Source organism: Protopterus annectens, chromosome 4.part0 (genome assembly GCF_019279795.1).
Source record: "Protopterus annectens isolate FY-2018-M chromosome 4.part0, PAN1.0, whole genome shotgun sequence".
Classification (NCBI taxonomy): Eukaryota; Metazoa; Chordata; order Ceratodontiformes; family Protopteridae; genus Protopterus; species Protopterus annectens.
The window spans coordinates 1,308,636,702-1,308,654,732 of NC_056733.1; positions in this window are offsets into that span (position 1 = coordinate 1,308,636,702).

Sequence of the window (18,031 nt, forward strand, 5' to 3'; positions counted from 1 at the left end):
TATATATATATATATATATATATATATATATATATATATATATATACATACACACACACACACACACACACACACACACACACACACACACACACGCATGCACGCACGCACGCGCACACACGCACACACACACACACGTTTTTCATTAAGATTATGATCCAGATAGAGTAGGTATAGTTTAATATGGGTCAATACAGCTCTTGGATACAGAGCAGATAAGTAAAATAAACAAGTTGAAAGTAAAATGAGAGTCAGATAAGGTTCATTTTTAGCATGCAGAAGAAACTTATGGTTAGAGGGGCTGCTATTGCAGAATCTAATGCTGAACAACTTGTTATATATGATACCTAACATACCATATTTTAAAGGAAGGTAACTGGGAGATATGTAAACAAGTAATTATTTTAAAAGCTTCTGGTAAGGTTATTGCAATTAATGTCATAGTTTTAATGGTTGCTTGCCCATGTGGAGATTGCTCAATATGTGAAAAGAAATATCATTTATTGAATAAAATTCAATGAAAAGAAGATGAATGCAGTAAATATGTACAAATGCCAAAATGGAGGTAGAGTTTATGGACTGAAGTGTAGATGCATTTCTAAATACTGGAGACTAAATCAGTTAAAAACATAGAATTCAAGATCATGAGAGTGATATAAATGGAAGAAATATAGTTATTTTTTAGCAGTGCGTGTTAGTAAAAAACATAAAATTTATTCAATATTTTGAAGGTGAATGTTTTTGAAAAGGTTTTGATTAGTTCTAGAGAACAGAAAATAAAAGTATTGTTAAAATATAAGGAAAGCATTTTTAGTCTAAGTACAGTGCTGTATTCCCTTCTGGACTTAATCTGGAATTCAGTTGGAGATTTTTGATTAGCTATTGAACAGTTAATTGTGGAATTGCTTAATGGAGGTCTCTGTTTATTGTGTTTGGCTAGTTTGTGAGTTTATCTACTGTGGAAGACAAAGGCTAAATTATAATTTTCTCTTATAAGTAGTATCATTCAATAGACAAGAAACAGCCTACAGTTTTGGAAAACAGCCATTAGGCAGATAAATGGAAGCAATGACTAAAAACTTTAACACGGCTTGTGCTATTTCTGCTTTCTGGTCCATCACTTAAGATTCAGTAGAATTAATGGTCTTTATGGAACTTCCGTGGCATAATACAAAAACGTCTAGCCATAGTAAATTCCTGTGTGTGTCTGTGTGTATGTGTGTGTGTGCATAGCTACTATCTCCCCTCCATTAAATAAGTATTACTTTTTCCACACTTTAACGTTTTTCAATTCTGCTGCAGCCTAACTATATCCCCCTACCACAGATAAAAAAGCGGAAGAAAAATCTTTTAGACATACCTTTCAACATTACTTAATGTTTAAGGATATCCTTAATTCTGGCTGACATTTTACCCCAGCCTGTCTATCATTAGACATGTTTTGTGGACCAGGTGGTTGACTGCACTCAGTAAATAATGATAATTATTACAAGTACAGACTTGTTTTACATGAGAGAAACATGTTATTTCACGTCCCCTTTTTCTGTTACCTTTCTATGTTACCAATAATATATTTTATTTGTTTACTTAATTTGGAGACTCTTTCCTACATGCTTTGTGCTTGATCCCTAATTTGGAGGTTAAATGATTGAGAGTTGGCTGTGTTGTCAGTTTACTCCCTACAGTTAGCTACAACTATACAGCAAAGCAGTTACTTGTCTTGCACAATCTTTTTTTTCACATAGACTTTTCCTGCTGTATATTCACTATCCTGGTTTTCCAGCTAACTTGCTTAACCACACCAGGCAGGGAAATGGCTGACTGTCATCTCACCCTTTCTTCCCATATCAGTTAATCACCTTGCCCTGACAAGCAAGAATGGCACCCTAGTACACTACGTAGATGATTCAACCATCATCTGCGCAGCAAAACAGCATGACTCCCTACACAGGTGACTCAATAATCTTTCTGCTCTGTAGAAAACTGTCTGACATCCAACCAGATATTCCTCAACCCCAACAAATCAAAATTACTTCTCTTCACTCCAAAAAAACTTGCAATAAAAAGCCATCATTCTCTGTTACCTCATCTAACAACATCAAAATGCAACTGGTCATACATACCAAACTACCAATCGATTAGTCCAGATAAAATCACTTTAGCTAACACATGAAGGAGTTTCTCTCTCTGATGTGCTCCTTCTGGGAGGAATAAAGATGGCTTGCTGAAGTTTCAAGTACTTTATTCAGTGAAGTAGGTAGATGGATGAATGCTCTTATTGTAATGATACCAAACTTCGAGGAGTTTATATAGATGAAGCTGTAAAATTTAGTATCCACATACATCACATACTTAAAAAAAGTCACCAAAAACTTGGCACTATCTATAGAGCCAAATTACATCTGTCGAACACAGCTGTATCTCATATCACCACACCTCTCATTCTCCCCCACTTTTATCTATGTAATACCAATATTTACCAACATCCAGCAAACTTATTTCTAGCACTCAGACACCTTCAGCGGCTCAAACTACCTCACCAACTCATAATCTGTCAACTCCCTACTGTCCATAACTACTATATAAACCAAATAACTGTCCATCCTTAACAAACCTAATACAATCTTACCATCCATTTAGGACAGTGCAATTCTTCCAACAAAACCTTACTACTTCTATCGAAACCTAACAGCTTGTCAAGCTACTCCCTATACTCTCACATAGTGTCCAAAATGTGATAATGCACCCCCTCCATGCTCTGGAATAGACTTCCCATACATGTCAAGCAGAGTACCTCACTGACCCTCTTCATGACAAATCTTGATGAGTGGATGGGAAATAGAAAGATCACCCCAGGGATCACTCCAGTGGCTCTACTTGATAGAGGCACTGGGAACTAACATTAGGCGCCACAATGCCAGGGCACTTCTATGGGCTAGGTTTGTAAAGACTCCAGGGCCATTAGCCTATTACACACCTGTGAACCTATGAACCAATAGTCAAGAACCATGACTAAAGTCTTTCAAGCTTCAACCAAAAACACACGTTCAACTCGTGGCACTGCAGATGTTCTCCACTGATTGAACCGTTCTCTTCTCCTCTAACTGCACCCCTTGCCAAACTCCTTATCCTTTCTGTAACAGAGTAATTGCATAAAATGACAACCTACAACATGTATGAGGAATCTATCAATAATGTAATGAACAACTGCCATTATAAGACTACGTTTGTTTGTATATGATTCCACTACTGATTTGTTGCACTCCACATTTATTTATATAATGTAAAAAAACTGTCACTTCCCATGCTTAAGTGAAGAGTGTATATATATATATATATATATATATATATATATATATATATATATATATATATATATATATATATATATATATATATATATATATATATATATAAAATGTCACTGTCAGTCTTCAGTTGCATTGTATTTACTGGAGCTTTTCTCCCTAGTCCTCCACTGAGAATAGATCCTGAGTCCAGTCAAACTTTCCCAGTAAACACAAGCAATAAATTAATAAAAAAATATGTTTAACACAATATATGTCCTATATTTCACAGAACACAGCTGCCAACTTTGTACCCTTTCCTGTATATCTTACTGAAAAAAAAAAAACAATGACTGAAAGTTTTATAGATTTTCTCATGTTCTGAATAAAAAAATGCATGTTCAATCCTGTATTTATATTGCACATCATTGTTGCAGTCCTACCAACAAAACATTGGCATGTTTATATACAATACTTACAACTGCTATAATCAAACATGTAGATTGCCAGAATCCATGAAAATTCTAAAAATTAGTATAAAGCATTTGTATAAGGGTTAAATCTTTTCTCTATCATACATGACAGAGGCTTCCCCTTCAACCCGCCCTCTTACTTAGATATACTAACCCCATGGTTGCACAGCTTGCACAAGTGAATAATAAAGACAGGTTACACAAATGAATAATAAGGACAAAACAATTAAAACAGAAAAAAAACATCTTGTACTGCATTGTTCAAATCGAATCCCACACAAACTCAAATGCTCTCCTGCACAAAAATTTAACATAATGTACACAATAATTAAAAATAGAATCCTTTAACTATCAGTGTACTAATGCCAAACCGACATCCACATCAGAACTTCAAGAAGTAAAGCTGAAACTTGATACTTGATTAAACAGGGAGTCACTGATTCCATTTTGATAATGAAGGATTGTGTTAAATTGTCCTTGGTAGAACTACATGATCCCATAGGGTTTTTTGTTATCATTGACCAGGACATTGCAGGATAGCCTCTCTCACCTAAAATATACAGCAACATGTTATAGAAAGATATGTGCCACTGTTACTTCATAATGCATGTTTATATGATAAAGTAAGACTGATGTCTGTTCATAATTCCAATTTATGTAGTGACAGTGCACAGTTGGTAAATATCCTTCATGTATGGCTTTAGTTATGAACCTTCATCTTCTGATACAGGTTCTCCAAGTAAAAGAATTCTGTGCACTGCAAAGAAAATTTGCTGTGATTTGCAGGATTCATCTGCTGAGCATACAGCTCAAGAGATGACTGAATGTGACCCCTGCAGGTTGATGTAACACTGCCATTGTCTAACAGGGATCTGGGTGCACTTGCTGGACTCAAGAGCAAGAGGGGGCTCACCATCTCCTAGAATAATTCAATGAGTCTGTGAAGCTTTGCTGCTGTTGTTAAGATCTCCATGTAGTTTTCAGTCACATGCTATACAGTAGCTTGGAACTTGCCCAGGATGTGTGAGTTAGCAGAATAGGAAAATCCTAATATATAATCCATGTGTTGAATGAATGTTCTAGATATAGGTATGTCTAGTTTTATAGGGTTTGGACACTGGCTGTGTTGACTAGCATGGTACACACAGGACACAGATCTCATACAGCTAGTGCCTGCTTTCTGTCCATTCTGTACTTATTGATAACTTCATGAACAGATTGCCAATCTAATAGAAGCTACTGGGAATGCCTAGTTGGGTATTTCCTCACTGCAAAGTATCAGCTGGTGCAAATCCCTTCATTGGTCTTAGCTTTACCTATACAGAGATTACTGCCAAAAGAAAGTTTCTGTTTCTAAATGTGTCCTCTCTTTCTTTCTACCACAGGAAGCATGGGAGTTCATAGGCTTTTACTAGGCTTATGGCTAAAGAAGACCATTGACAACTTCAGCCACATCACTCAGTGCTGATGGAAGACTAAAAACGACCCCATTAAGTATAATTTCTTCACATATCAGAATTGAAAAATTGCACTCATCCATCCAGTCGTCCAAACTGGTTTTAAAGGTAGCTGGGGGAGGACTCTGCTCAATAGGGAAGGGCAGCTTTTTCCACAAATGAAAATACAATGAGTTAGGCATCTGCCATGCTATCTGGTGTTGTTGACAGAGTACCATAGTTCTCTAGGGTATTTGCCTTACCACTGGTTCTACTTACATCATGGAAGACTTAGCAGAGATCACCTCTCAGGCGTCTGAATGACACTGAGTCAAGGGAAGGGGCTTTTAGTCCATCATAGTAGCTAAGGGTGTTAAGGTCCCTCAAGCTGATTTAGATGCTTAGTGAGATACATGCTGAAGGATATAGTATTAGCAATGATGAACATAAAAAGGGATGAATAAAGTAGGACTATAAATTCTTTGGATATTGACATACTATGAAGGATAGGTTATGCATGATAGAAGGATTTTCTTATCACCAAAGAGATATGATGGTGAAAGGAGAGTCTGTTATCAACATATGCATACAAGTCCTTGATGACTGCATCAAAATTAATGCTATCTGTACGATAAGCAGTAGTATTGCTGTATTTATCAAAGGAAAGCATGCTGCATTTCTTGTCATTAGGGGTAGATCCACTATTACTACAATTAGTACTTGAAAATCTATGCATCAAAATGGGATTTGATAACCAATAACATAGCTAGGGTGGGGTGAGAAGGGCAGCAGCCCCTGGTACAAAATGTTGGTGAGTACAATCAGCTGACACCAATCACTCTTTAATGTTATACTGACTTTTAAAAGCTGGTATTGCACTTGCGCTCAAACCTGAGCACTGTTGTGCTGCATCTATGGTCTAAACTGGAGCAAATATTTGCTATATTTGTAGCAAGCAGTTTGATACAGTTTAAAAATAATTTGTTTTTTAAAGTAAAACACGAGTGCTGAAGTGCTCCACGCAGGCAGGTATAAACTATATACTGTAGCAGCTGTATGCTACAATTTAAAAGAAGAAATGCATTTTTAAAACAAAATATGTTAAAGGAGGGAGGGGACATGTCATGGATTTGACCACCTGGCTGGTGTGCCAGTAGAAGGAATGTCCATTTTTTTTGTTTTGCTTGGGGGTGAGGTGTGCATAGATTGAACTGTAATAAGCTGATCACTTATGGCTTATTACAGTGAAGTGCTTTTCTTTCTACTCTTCACTTGAAGAGCTGAGGGGGTGGGGCACTGGTTCACTGCACTGGCAAAGTCACTAACTGAACCAACTACACTTCTGTTGATAACCACCCTTAATTTGCAATCGTCAGCAAACTTGGTTAATCATAGTCCCTTGATGTTGACTTTTGTGTGCCATAGACATATATACCAAAGAGAGGAGCAGTTTACAATTTCTTACTTCTGCCTTAAATTGATACCATGACACTTTGAAAATTTACGGAATTGTATATAGTCTGCAAAAGGTTGCCACATGCTAGCATACTTCTTCTTTTGTATTCATAACTTAAAGCAAATCTTCTGAAGTCACTAGCACCTAGAAGCATCTGTGTTTTTGTGGCATGCCCCAACTCAAATGTAAACTCTTTTGGAATCAATTGGCATATAATAGACAAAATCATAAAGCTTAAGTGATTTAATTTAGCACATTTTCAGAAATGTTAATGTTCTTTTGGTTTTCCCTTTACACTTAGTCTTAACTCCCCACCTGAATTTTCCTTCCTGCAAATATTGTCTATGCATTTACCTTATCAGACCTTCTTTTTTACTTTACTCATATTATTTCTTACAAAATTAATTTTGGCATTTATCACTGTTTATGATAAGACAATATAATAAATTACTTTTAATAGTTATCTCTTATTCAGATGCCCTTGTATTAAATGCCATCACTTCTTACTGAATTACGGCTCATTTATGTTTGCTCAGTTCCCACTTGGTATCCTCTTCAACAGTTTAATGTGGTATTCCTCTGAATAATCATCTTTCCTTGGTCAAACATATCTATAAAACTAGCTCACTGACACCAGGTAATTGGAGACTGGATGAAGATACAGATTCATCAGAAGTGAAATGATGGGTAATGTTAATAATATATAAAAAAGTGTTATGGGAGTGGCAAATCCCTCAGAAGATACTGAGTTATATACACATATGTTTTTAACTGTATCATACACTGCAGTTTCAACTTATGCATTGTTGATAGTCAATTAACATGGAACCATTTAAGCATAACACATTGCATTAAACAGTGCTCCAGACGTCGTACAAATCTTAACATGCAGCTTGTAGACACAAGACTCCTCCTCTTCTTGTATTCATAATTTTTCCCAGGTTGTTTTTCATATCCACAAAGTAACATCCCAGTTGTCTGTTAAAGTTCATTTGTTTTCACACACTAAGCAATGGTTTACTTTTACATTTGTCTATTCTTCCAAAAGCATCTTTCTCACTTTAACCCTCCAAAATAATGCAATTATCTATTTTAGTGATATGCAGTGACTTTCCCATATGCATGCTTTTCTCAAAAAATATTCATAAATTCCTTTCTTATTTCTCTGAATCAGTATTTCATAACTCACTGCCAATTCTGCTAAATACTGCTAGACATTCAATTAGTTCTTATATCCCTTACTATGTTTTATCTCTGTTAGACATTATAATTTTGAAAGAATGTTGACTTGTAAGAACAAATGCATCAGACATCTTTATTCCACTAATGTTGTCCTAAATGTACACTGTTATACCCATTTCAGTTGTTTGTTGATTTTTTTATTTATTTATTATTTGTTATTTGTAAAAGTAGACTGGTCCATGGATCATTTGTAGATACTAACATGGGCAATTTAGTGTGGCCGATCAACTAGTACATTCCTAGGAAATGTAACTCAGCAAAGGTACCCAGAGAGAGAGAGAGAGAGAGCCCAAAACAGCATGATGGAGAACATGCAAACTCCATACAGATAGTGACCTGAGGGCAGTACTGAACTTCATTCTTGGGCCTGTGAGGCATAAGTTATACTACTGAGCCATAATTTTACTTTTTTAATTTCTCCAAGTTATTTGGGTTTCTAATACCATGACGGGAATGGACTACATTAATACGTCAAAGTAGAATTAAAGTTCATGAAATTAGTATTGTTTCAGTCTTTGATGTCAGACAAAAGTGCTATTCGGAGCACCCGCAATTTTCCCAATAATGACTCTTTCTGCAATTCGTACAGTGTTACATGGATTGGTAACATACCTAAATACGATTGTAGATTCTTTTTTATAAGACCTGTTGCTCCTACTACTATTGGAACTGTCAGGGTATCTTTCTTCCACATTCTCATTTCTGCCTGCAGATCCTGATATTTTATGACTTTGTGTCTCTCTGTACACAAGATACTGTAGTCACTGGGTGTGACAATTTCAATGATGAATGCTACTCTTGTCTTCTTTTCTTGAACCACTATATCCAGTTTTGTAGCATCTATCTTTTGAACTATAGGTAATGGGTGATCCCATGTGATATAAACTTTGTTTTCTATGATGCTTTGTGGCTCATATTTCCAGTGTTTTTCTGCCATTTCAATACCATAATGTTCGCACAACCCCCATTGCAACAATCTTGCGACATTATTATGCCTTTCGGTATACAATCCTTCTGCCATTAGTATGTTGCAACCTGCAACAAGGTGTGCAACTGTTTCCAATTCGGTTTTACAAAACCTACATTTGTCTTTTTCTCCCACATGTTCAATGGATTTTATAAACCAACGTGTATGTTGCCTACTGTCTTGGGCTGCCAATATTAACCTTTCATCTCTTGGTTTGAATTCGCTTCTCCTTAACCATTCCTGGGTTTGTTTCTGATCAACATAAGGTTCTTCCAGAAGTTTTCTATACTTGCAACTATATTTATGCTTTTTTCACATTTCTTGCCTTTTCATATGGTCTTCCACCTTATATTCTTTGTTTTGTTTTTTGGCACATTCAGTTGCTGTCTGATTTTTATCCACTTCTGGTTTCATTTACATTCCTGCTTGATGCCGATATGCTTCTGCTAAATTAAGTAGAGAAGTCATCTTAGATTTATTCAGCTCATGTTCAAAACTTTCACTACGTTTGGGTCTTGTGAGGTCTGCAGATGTGTGGAGTCCCATGATTGCAGATCTATACATATGATCAGTTTCAAGGAGGCTCATCCCTCCTTCAGAACAGGGAATATATAATCTTGGTATGCACTGATTTTTTATAAATTATTTGGTGAGCATGAAGCATTCTTCTTGTTTTCCTGTCTAATCTATCCAACACATTTTGGGGCCAGTCAATCACTCAAAAACTGTAAGCTAGGACAGGAAGAGCAAATTGGTTTATAGCTTGGATTTTGTTCCTAGATGTCAGTGCTGTTTTCAGGATTAATTTAAATCTTCTGAAATATTCTTAAGTTTTATTTGCATTTGTTTGTGTTTTATTGTTGATCCTTCATCAATTCCCAAATATTTATACACTCCCTCTTGCTCAGGTTCTTTTATATCACATTCTTGTCCCAAACTGATGTTTTCCTGACATTGCAGTTTTTCTGCTTTAAAGGTTGCTTTTGCACATTTATCAAGACCAAATGACATTCTTTTATCATCTGAAAAAGTTTTGATAACTTGCAGTTGTGCTTTCAGTTCCTCATCTGATGAACTTTGCATTTTTAATTCAACAAAGAGAAGATGAGAAGTCTTTACACTTTCCCCAGGATTCATGAAGCTCGGTGCAAGGACGGTGTTAGCCTTGCGCCAACTGTGTGGCATAGAGATGGTGCAGCAGCACCACATACATATTAATGAAGGCGTACTGCCGCAACGGCCACATGCATAGGAAACATGCACGAGTGCAGGGGGCATGTTCAAGTGCTGCACGGAGGCGTGAACATTTTGGCTGCATACCTGCAACCTAAAATGCAGACTAGTACAGCCTGCCTCTAATAGTAATCACTCCTGTCAGTGTCCATGGATACTGAAATGTATGCAAAGCATACAAGACAGTTTTGCAAACACCAAGATAAAAAGTAAATACAAAGGCACGTAGCTGAATATTGAGTCCCCGTCCCTCGAACAAATGACATTTAAAACGCTGTGCCCGTATTCCACTGTAGTGTCGATAGTTATACCAAGTGGAAGTGAAATGCATCATGTTAGCACACCGCCAATTGCTAAGCCTAGCCCAATGGTTAGGGTTACCACCTGTCCCACATTGTGAGGGACAGTCCCCCTCTAGGCAGTTGTGTTCATATCAAAACCATTATAAATGTCAAATGTCCTGTGATTGTAGGACATTATTATGTCCTATATTTTATGTAATAGTCCCATACAATACTTATTTCCGTATGTAAAATACCTAAATGTTACAAGAAACAGAATAAGCAAGTAAACAAAACAGAATAAGCAACTAAACTGCTACAACAATAAGCTGACATTTAGGCATAAAACTAAAGTACTATCCTTTGTACTGACCGTGGGTATGTGATGGCCTATAAAATCTGTGTGTCCTGAAAATGTCCCATCTTGGTCATATGAAAAGGAGGCAACCCTACCAATGGTCAGAGCATTCACCCAATATCTGCCCATTTGTGGACCAAGTCGTCCTCGTCAGGATGGCCCAAAGATGAACAGGTATTACTCGGGTCTACCTACCATGTCATGAAAGATAAGTATTTGCGTATACCTATACGCATGAAGTACAGCACGTGGAAGATCAAAAATGCTAGGGTAGTCCTCACAACCATATTGGTACCAGAGATATGTAGTGTACGCAATGTGTTCTGTTGACTGTGCCATGGGCCATCAACCAGAAAAGGGATGGATGGTGTGTGTGGAATATGGGGGTGGGGGGTGACGGGTAATGTAATAATTCGCCAAGGGGAGACTGGGTTGGATGCACAATAGGTGAACTGGAGGTGTACGAGGGAGCAGTGGGTGAATCAGAAAGAAAACCAAAGAGCAAACATTCACATCCACAATACAACCTGACAGGCCATACTGTAGAACACAATCCCACAAACATATGAACATTAAAATGTGTGATACACATGTACAGAAATGTTAACGGCACATACCCACATAATGGTCTGCCCTGAACTGAGCCATCCAACCCCAGCACACCTGGATACATAACTGAATACCCACCATCCCCTCCACAGCACACCAACCCCCTTCCTGAACATCCACCAAAACCACCCATACTCGGGCTGCTAGCTTGGCGCAGCCATATCTGCACATTGTGACCCCTACTCATATCTAGTAGGAGGTCTCACCCTAGGCAGTCTCAGGATTGCAAACTATGTATCCCTGACATGTATAACTCTACCTCATTTTCGTAAAGCCAAAAGAATCGAGGTCATTGGTTCCCACAATTTTTGGATATCCCTCATGGGATAAGTACCTGTTCTAAACATTAGACTTGATGTCACGACATGATATCCAGTCCTGTAGACATCTGGACACAAGTTGTCTGAGCAGTAGTTGCACACAAGACTGCTCTGCCTCCAGCCGGTCCTGCAGAACCTACGACCCTGGATTGAACACCTGACTGTGATGCACGTCTCCCCAAGTGCATTATCGTGAATATATACCTTACACATTCGCATAGTGGCAGTTGGATATAGGGTGATTAAGGCGATTTAAAGCAGACTTAAGTAGGATTACCACCTGTCCCACTTTGTGAGGAAAAGTCCCTTTTTGGGCAGTTGTGTCCTGACCAAAGATAATACAATGGCAAATGTCTTGTGATTGTAGGAAATAATTATGTCACATATTTCACATAACAGTTGCATAAGACAGTTATTTCTGTATGTAAAATACTTAAATGTTACAAGAAACAGAATAAGCAACTAAACTGCTACAAGAATAAGCTTTCATTTAGGCAAATAGGTAAAGTTCTAACCTTTGTACTGACCATGGGTATGTGTCGGCCTGTAAAATCTGATGTGTGTGCTGAAAATGCCCCACTTTGGCCATTTGAAAAGGTGGCAACCCTAGACGTAAGCAGGTATGCAAGCATGTATGTGCGACGGCAAGTGGTGGTGATTCAACGGTATGGGAAATGTAAATAAGCATGTAGGTGTATATTCATGTGTATGTACAGACCGATATATGAAGAATGAACATGGTCACAATATAGCAGTCATAACGAATGTGATGGAGTGGAAGCCCCCATAATATTTAGTGCTGTTATATATCAGGATGGCCAGAGGTGAGCACACCTCTGCATCCCCAACCACAGATAGGATGCTAAAAGTGGAACTAATGATGTCCCCGTGCTAAGTCTGACTTTCAACTAGGTACAGGGCAGTCCCTGTCTCCAGTTGGACAAGCCTAAACCCGGATGACCACATGAACACCCTGACAATCAAATACAAGTATGGGCCAGGAATATAGGATTTTGAGGTCTGAATATACTTTGAGTGAGTCAACATATGGCAAGGGTCTATAGCAGTAGGGAATGGGGCATGTGTAGTAGTGCAGTTTTCCAACAGGAAAATGGATGCCTGCTGTGTTAATGAAGTGATGAGTCGTGTGTTCGTGTAACTATGAACCATGGGTATACATATAAATGAAGCTGAACACCAATAGTGTAGTGGTTAGAGCATCTGACTATCGAGAAGATGTTGCTGGTTCGACTGCAGCACACACCATTTATGACTTGTAATCCATTTACGAGCATATCTTACTAATTTTATGCTGTATAATGATATAATACCAATTAAATGTGAACTGGGGTGACGTATCACAGTAAGAATGTAGACGGATTTTGCGTGACGTGAATCGGGGGTTAAACGGAAAACTGCAGCTGAAAAGTGTTGTACACACCCTTTGTCCAACGGCCCTTGTTCTGTCCAGCAACACAATATACCACGTCAGCCAGGCCCAACGCCAGGACCCTACACACCACAATCAATGTGATTTACCACTAAGCCATGGCAGTTAAACCTAAGTCGATGTTATCACAAACATAGCAGACAGCACAGTCATTCAACAGTAAGATCAAAGTAATTAAATCATATAGATGTGTATGCATGCATACGTATACACACACACACACGCACGCACACACACACACACACACACACACATATATATATATATATATATATATATATATATATATATAGGTTAACCACCTGTCCCACTTTGTGAGGGACAGTCCCTCTTTGGCCAGTTGTGTCCTGTACACTTAGTGTCAAATGGCAGCTGTCCTGAGATTTAATGACAAAAATATGTCCTATATTTATGTAATAGTTGCACAGAACAGTTATTCTGTATCTGAAACACCTAAAATTTCATATGAAACTGAATAAGCAACTAAAATGCTACAAGAATAAGCTGTCAATTAGGCATAAAAGTGAGGTCCTGTCCTTTGTACTGGTTGTGGGTATGTGTCGGCCTGCAAAATCTTGATGTTTGTAACAAGTCCCACTTTGGCCATTTGAAAGAGTGGCAACTATATATATATATATATATATATACACAGAACAAACATGGGAACAAGAAAGCAATCATAATAAATGCGAAGGAATATAGCTGGCCAGAGTTGGCCAATATCCCTGCGTCTCTAACCACAGGTAGGATGCTAACAGTGGGAATAACCTTGTCCCTGTGCAAAATCTGACTTTCAAATGGGTACAGGGCTGTTCCGGTCCCCAGTCGAACAAGCCTAAACCCGTATGACCACATGAACACCCTGACAATCAAACACACGTATGTGCCAGGACTATAGGCTTTGGAGGTCGGCAGTAAACATATGTAACGCACAGTAACCATAGGTGAGTGCGCCTTTGTGGGTGTAATCAGCTCCCAGCATAGGAAATGTATGTTTGTATGTACTGATGTAATATATATATATATATATATATATATATATATATATATATATGTATATATATGAAGAATGAACGTCGTAACAATAAAGCATACACAAGGGATGTGAAGGGAATCAAGAGCAATTATGGTATTATATAGTGCTTTCAGCGTATGTCATAAAAAGCTGCCCAGGAGTGAGCGCTGAGCACCGCTACTCACACCACAGGCAGGGTTTTACCAGTGGGAGTAACATTATTGAATTGTAAATTTACTTTACACACAGATGGAATGTAGTCCATGCTGGGATCACCAAAAAGTGTATAGTTCAAATGGCCGTATTCCATAACCCCAGGAAAGGAACGTATGTGCAAAATATACATGGCGGGAGACCCTGTGAATACACGAGGTGGGACAAAATGTGTGTAGGGCCCCAAACGCTCTGTAGAGGGCAATGTGTAAGGGTGTGTCATGGCTGTGATAACAAGTGGATAATGGATGTTACGTGTGTAAATTCAACACGGGTGGGGTGGGGGAACTATGGGTATGCAATTATGGATCCAGGCGTGCCAGGGTTGGATAGCTCGGTTCTGATGGACTGCCCTGTGGAGGTCAGCTAGTTCATAATAGGTATATATGCATACACACATGCTGACAACAATATGTTGAAGTACATTCTCTGTAACACATGCATTCCATTTGTTGACATAAATAATAGGAATGACCACATACAAACATCGACAGTAGACGGAATAATAGGCTGTGCAGAAGAGGGACGGGTCAAATCACACTGTATCACATTCTAGTTACCATTGGTAGTCTGTACATGAACATATTGCAACATCTGTCCACTGTATAATGTGCTAAATACCGATTACAAGATAACTGGAGTGAAGTGTCGGTTTCATAATGAATAAGGCACTAGTATGCTGGTGAAGCATATATAAACACCATTACGCATGTGTAAGTGCATATGAGCAGGGAATGTATTGGTCTACAGACACACAGATGTATAATATATATATATATATATATATATATATATATATATATATATAAAGAGAGAGAGAGAGAGAGAGATGTGTGTATAGACATAAGCTCTCTCAACTTAGGACTGGCAAGACCAGACAGGAGGAGAAGGTTACCACACACACTATAGACCCAGTCTCACATAGTACCATCACAACCTCAAATCATACACATAAACACACAAAGACATACTCGGAGGCTCTGATCAGAAATCTACCAAAACAGCAGAGGCCACCAAAGCAGACACCCAAACAACGACCACCTCAGAACACAACACCTGCAACACATAGACCTCACAGTCAGAGTGTCAAACAGTCACAGCCCTTAAGGCCAAACACAATGCCAGACACACTAGTCATTGGTGACTCCATAGTCAGACACACTGACGTCCCGCTCACCAGACTGAGTAAGGAGAGTTACAGTAAGCTGCCTGTCGGGCGCTAGAATCCGCCACATAACGCAAGCACTCAGGTCTCTCAACAGCAGGTACAAATACGACTCAGTCATTGTCCACGCTGGTGTAAACGACCTGAGACGTACCTCCTTGGACTACATGAAATGAGACATTGAGGAGCTCTCTGATTATGTAGCCCAAGCAGGTATGACCCTGACCTTGAGCAGTATCCTACCTTCACCAAGAATGATGCCACAATACAGAGATAAGATGATCAGCTTTAACAATTGGCTTAAACTCTGGTGTCATTCAAAGGGGATCCAATGTCTGTCTGCCTGGGATGACATGCTGGACAAGCCACGCTGCTTCACAAGGGACGGCTTGCACCTGTCACCCCTGGGATTCCGGATATTGGCAAAGGCTCTTGCCACCCCCATAGTGCCTTTTTTAGGCAAGGCTCAAATTCTAAACCTACCACCCTAGAACACAAAAAAGGAAAAAACTAAGGGTAATGCTGCTCAATGCCAGAAGTCTAAATCTCAAAATGCACGCACTCGAGGCCCTTCTCAGTATGGAGAACATCGATGTCTGTGCTGTGACAGAAACCTGGTTCAAGGCTCCTTAGAGCACCCCAGCACTAACAGGTTTTACCTCATATCATGCCGGCCCCAAAATCTGGACAATACCAAGAAAGGAGGGGTATCCATATTCATCAAGGACACCCACACCTCAAGACTGGTGGCAACGCCGCGATGCATCGGAGACCATCCAGGTGCAATTAACCATAGGCAAGACTGCTCTGCAAATTGTAGCATGTTACAGGCCACCCTCACAAACTCAGGAACCTCACATGGCTTTCCTGAAAACACTGGAGGGGATAAATGTATCTCCAAACACCATCATACTAGGTGACTTCAATTACCCTAATATAGACTGGGAACACTACTCAAGCCCAAACACCCTAGCCCAAAAGTTCCTGGAATTCATAAACTCAAATGCCATGGAACAACTAGTCACCATCCCCCAAGAGGAGAAAACATACTTGATCTCATCATCACAAACATGGGAGCACAATGTTCAACACCGGATGTATACCCCTCACTGGTGAGATCAGATCACAAACTAATCTTGCTGGAGGTCCTCATCCCACCCCCACCTGAAATAAAAAAGACCACAGTAAAAACTTCTCAGCCGACTTCACACTTCTAAAGACTAGTGTGGTCTCCTTTAAGGCCCCGAGCCGTGGAAAACAGTACTCAAGCCGCTGAATCACTTACAAATGCCTTCTACCAGCACCTGCAGGACTGCATGGATAAGGCAATCCCAAGCAAAACAAAGACTCTTTGTACCAAGGTCAAGCGTCCAGTCTGGTGGACCCCAGCCATAAACAAACTCTACAACAAAAGGAGGAAGGTACTACAAGATAGAGCAAAATCCTTAAAAGGTAAGACACCTTTGATCACTATAAGTAAAAACTAAGAGCTCTCATAAAATCATCCAAAGCAAATTTTGAGAGAAAAATAGCTAAAGACTCAAAAGACAATCATAAGGCCTTCTTTAGCTATGTTAGAAACCTGGGAGGAAACTCCCAGATATGCTCAGAACTAGTTCAAAATGATGTGAAGATTACTGATCCTACAGACATTGCCAACATACTGGCTGACAGGTTCAGTGCAAACTTCTCCCAAAAGGAGAGATATCTATACCAAATGGTTGCAGCCCCCCAAACATCTCAAACGCCCAAGTGAGAACTGCTCTCTCCAAAGCAAAAAACACAGCATCCATGGGACCTGATGGTGTCCCAGGCTGTGTGCTCCACGAACTCAACGAGGAATTAAACCCACAGCTAGGACAGCTGTTTAATCATAGTCTCACCTCTGGATACGTACTAAGGGAGTGGCGCACTGCGACTGTGGTCCCACTTCACAAAGGCGGTGCCTCCACAGACCCTGGAAATTACCGGCCCATTAGCTTGACAAGCCTTATCTGCAAAGCCATGGAGAGGATCATAATGGACCTCATAAATAAAGACATAGGGAATTTGCAGACTTTGGATCCAACCCAGTTTGGCTTTGTCAAAGGCAGATCATGCCTTTTAAACTTGGTTGACTTTTTCGAAACAGTCACCAAAGCCATTGATGAGGGAAAGGCAGTCCATACAGCCTACCTCGATCTGGCGAAGGCCTTCGATACAATACCCCACTCGGGTATCATTGAAAAACTCATCAGCTTAAATGTTAACCCATACATCACAAGATGGGTTGCAAACTGGCTGAGTGACAGAACCCACAGGGTCAGAGTTGCTGGCGCCATGTCAGACTCAAAGCCTGTCACAAGTGGTGTCCCACAGGGCTCAGTCCTGGGCCACTCTTGTTTGGTATCTACTTTTCCAAAGTACAAGCAAACACAGGAGGGTTATGGTTGACAAAGTTTGCAGATGACTGCAAACTGGGCGCCGTAGTCGAAAACACATCTGACACAGATATCCTTCAGAAGGGTCTCACAGAAACAGATGACT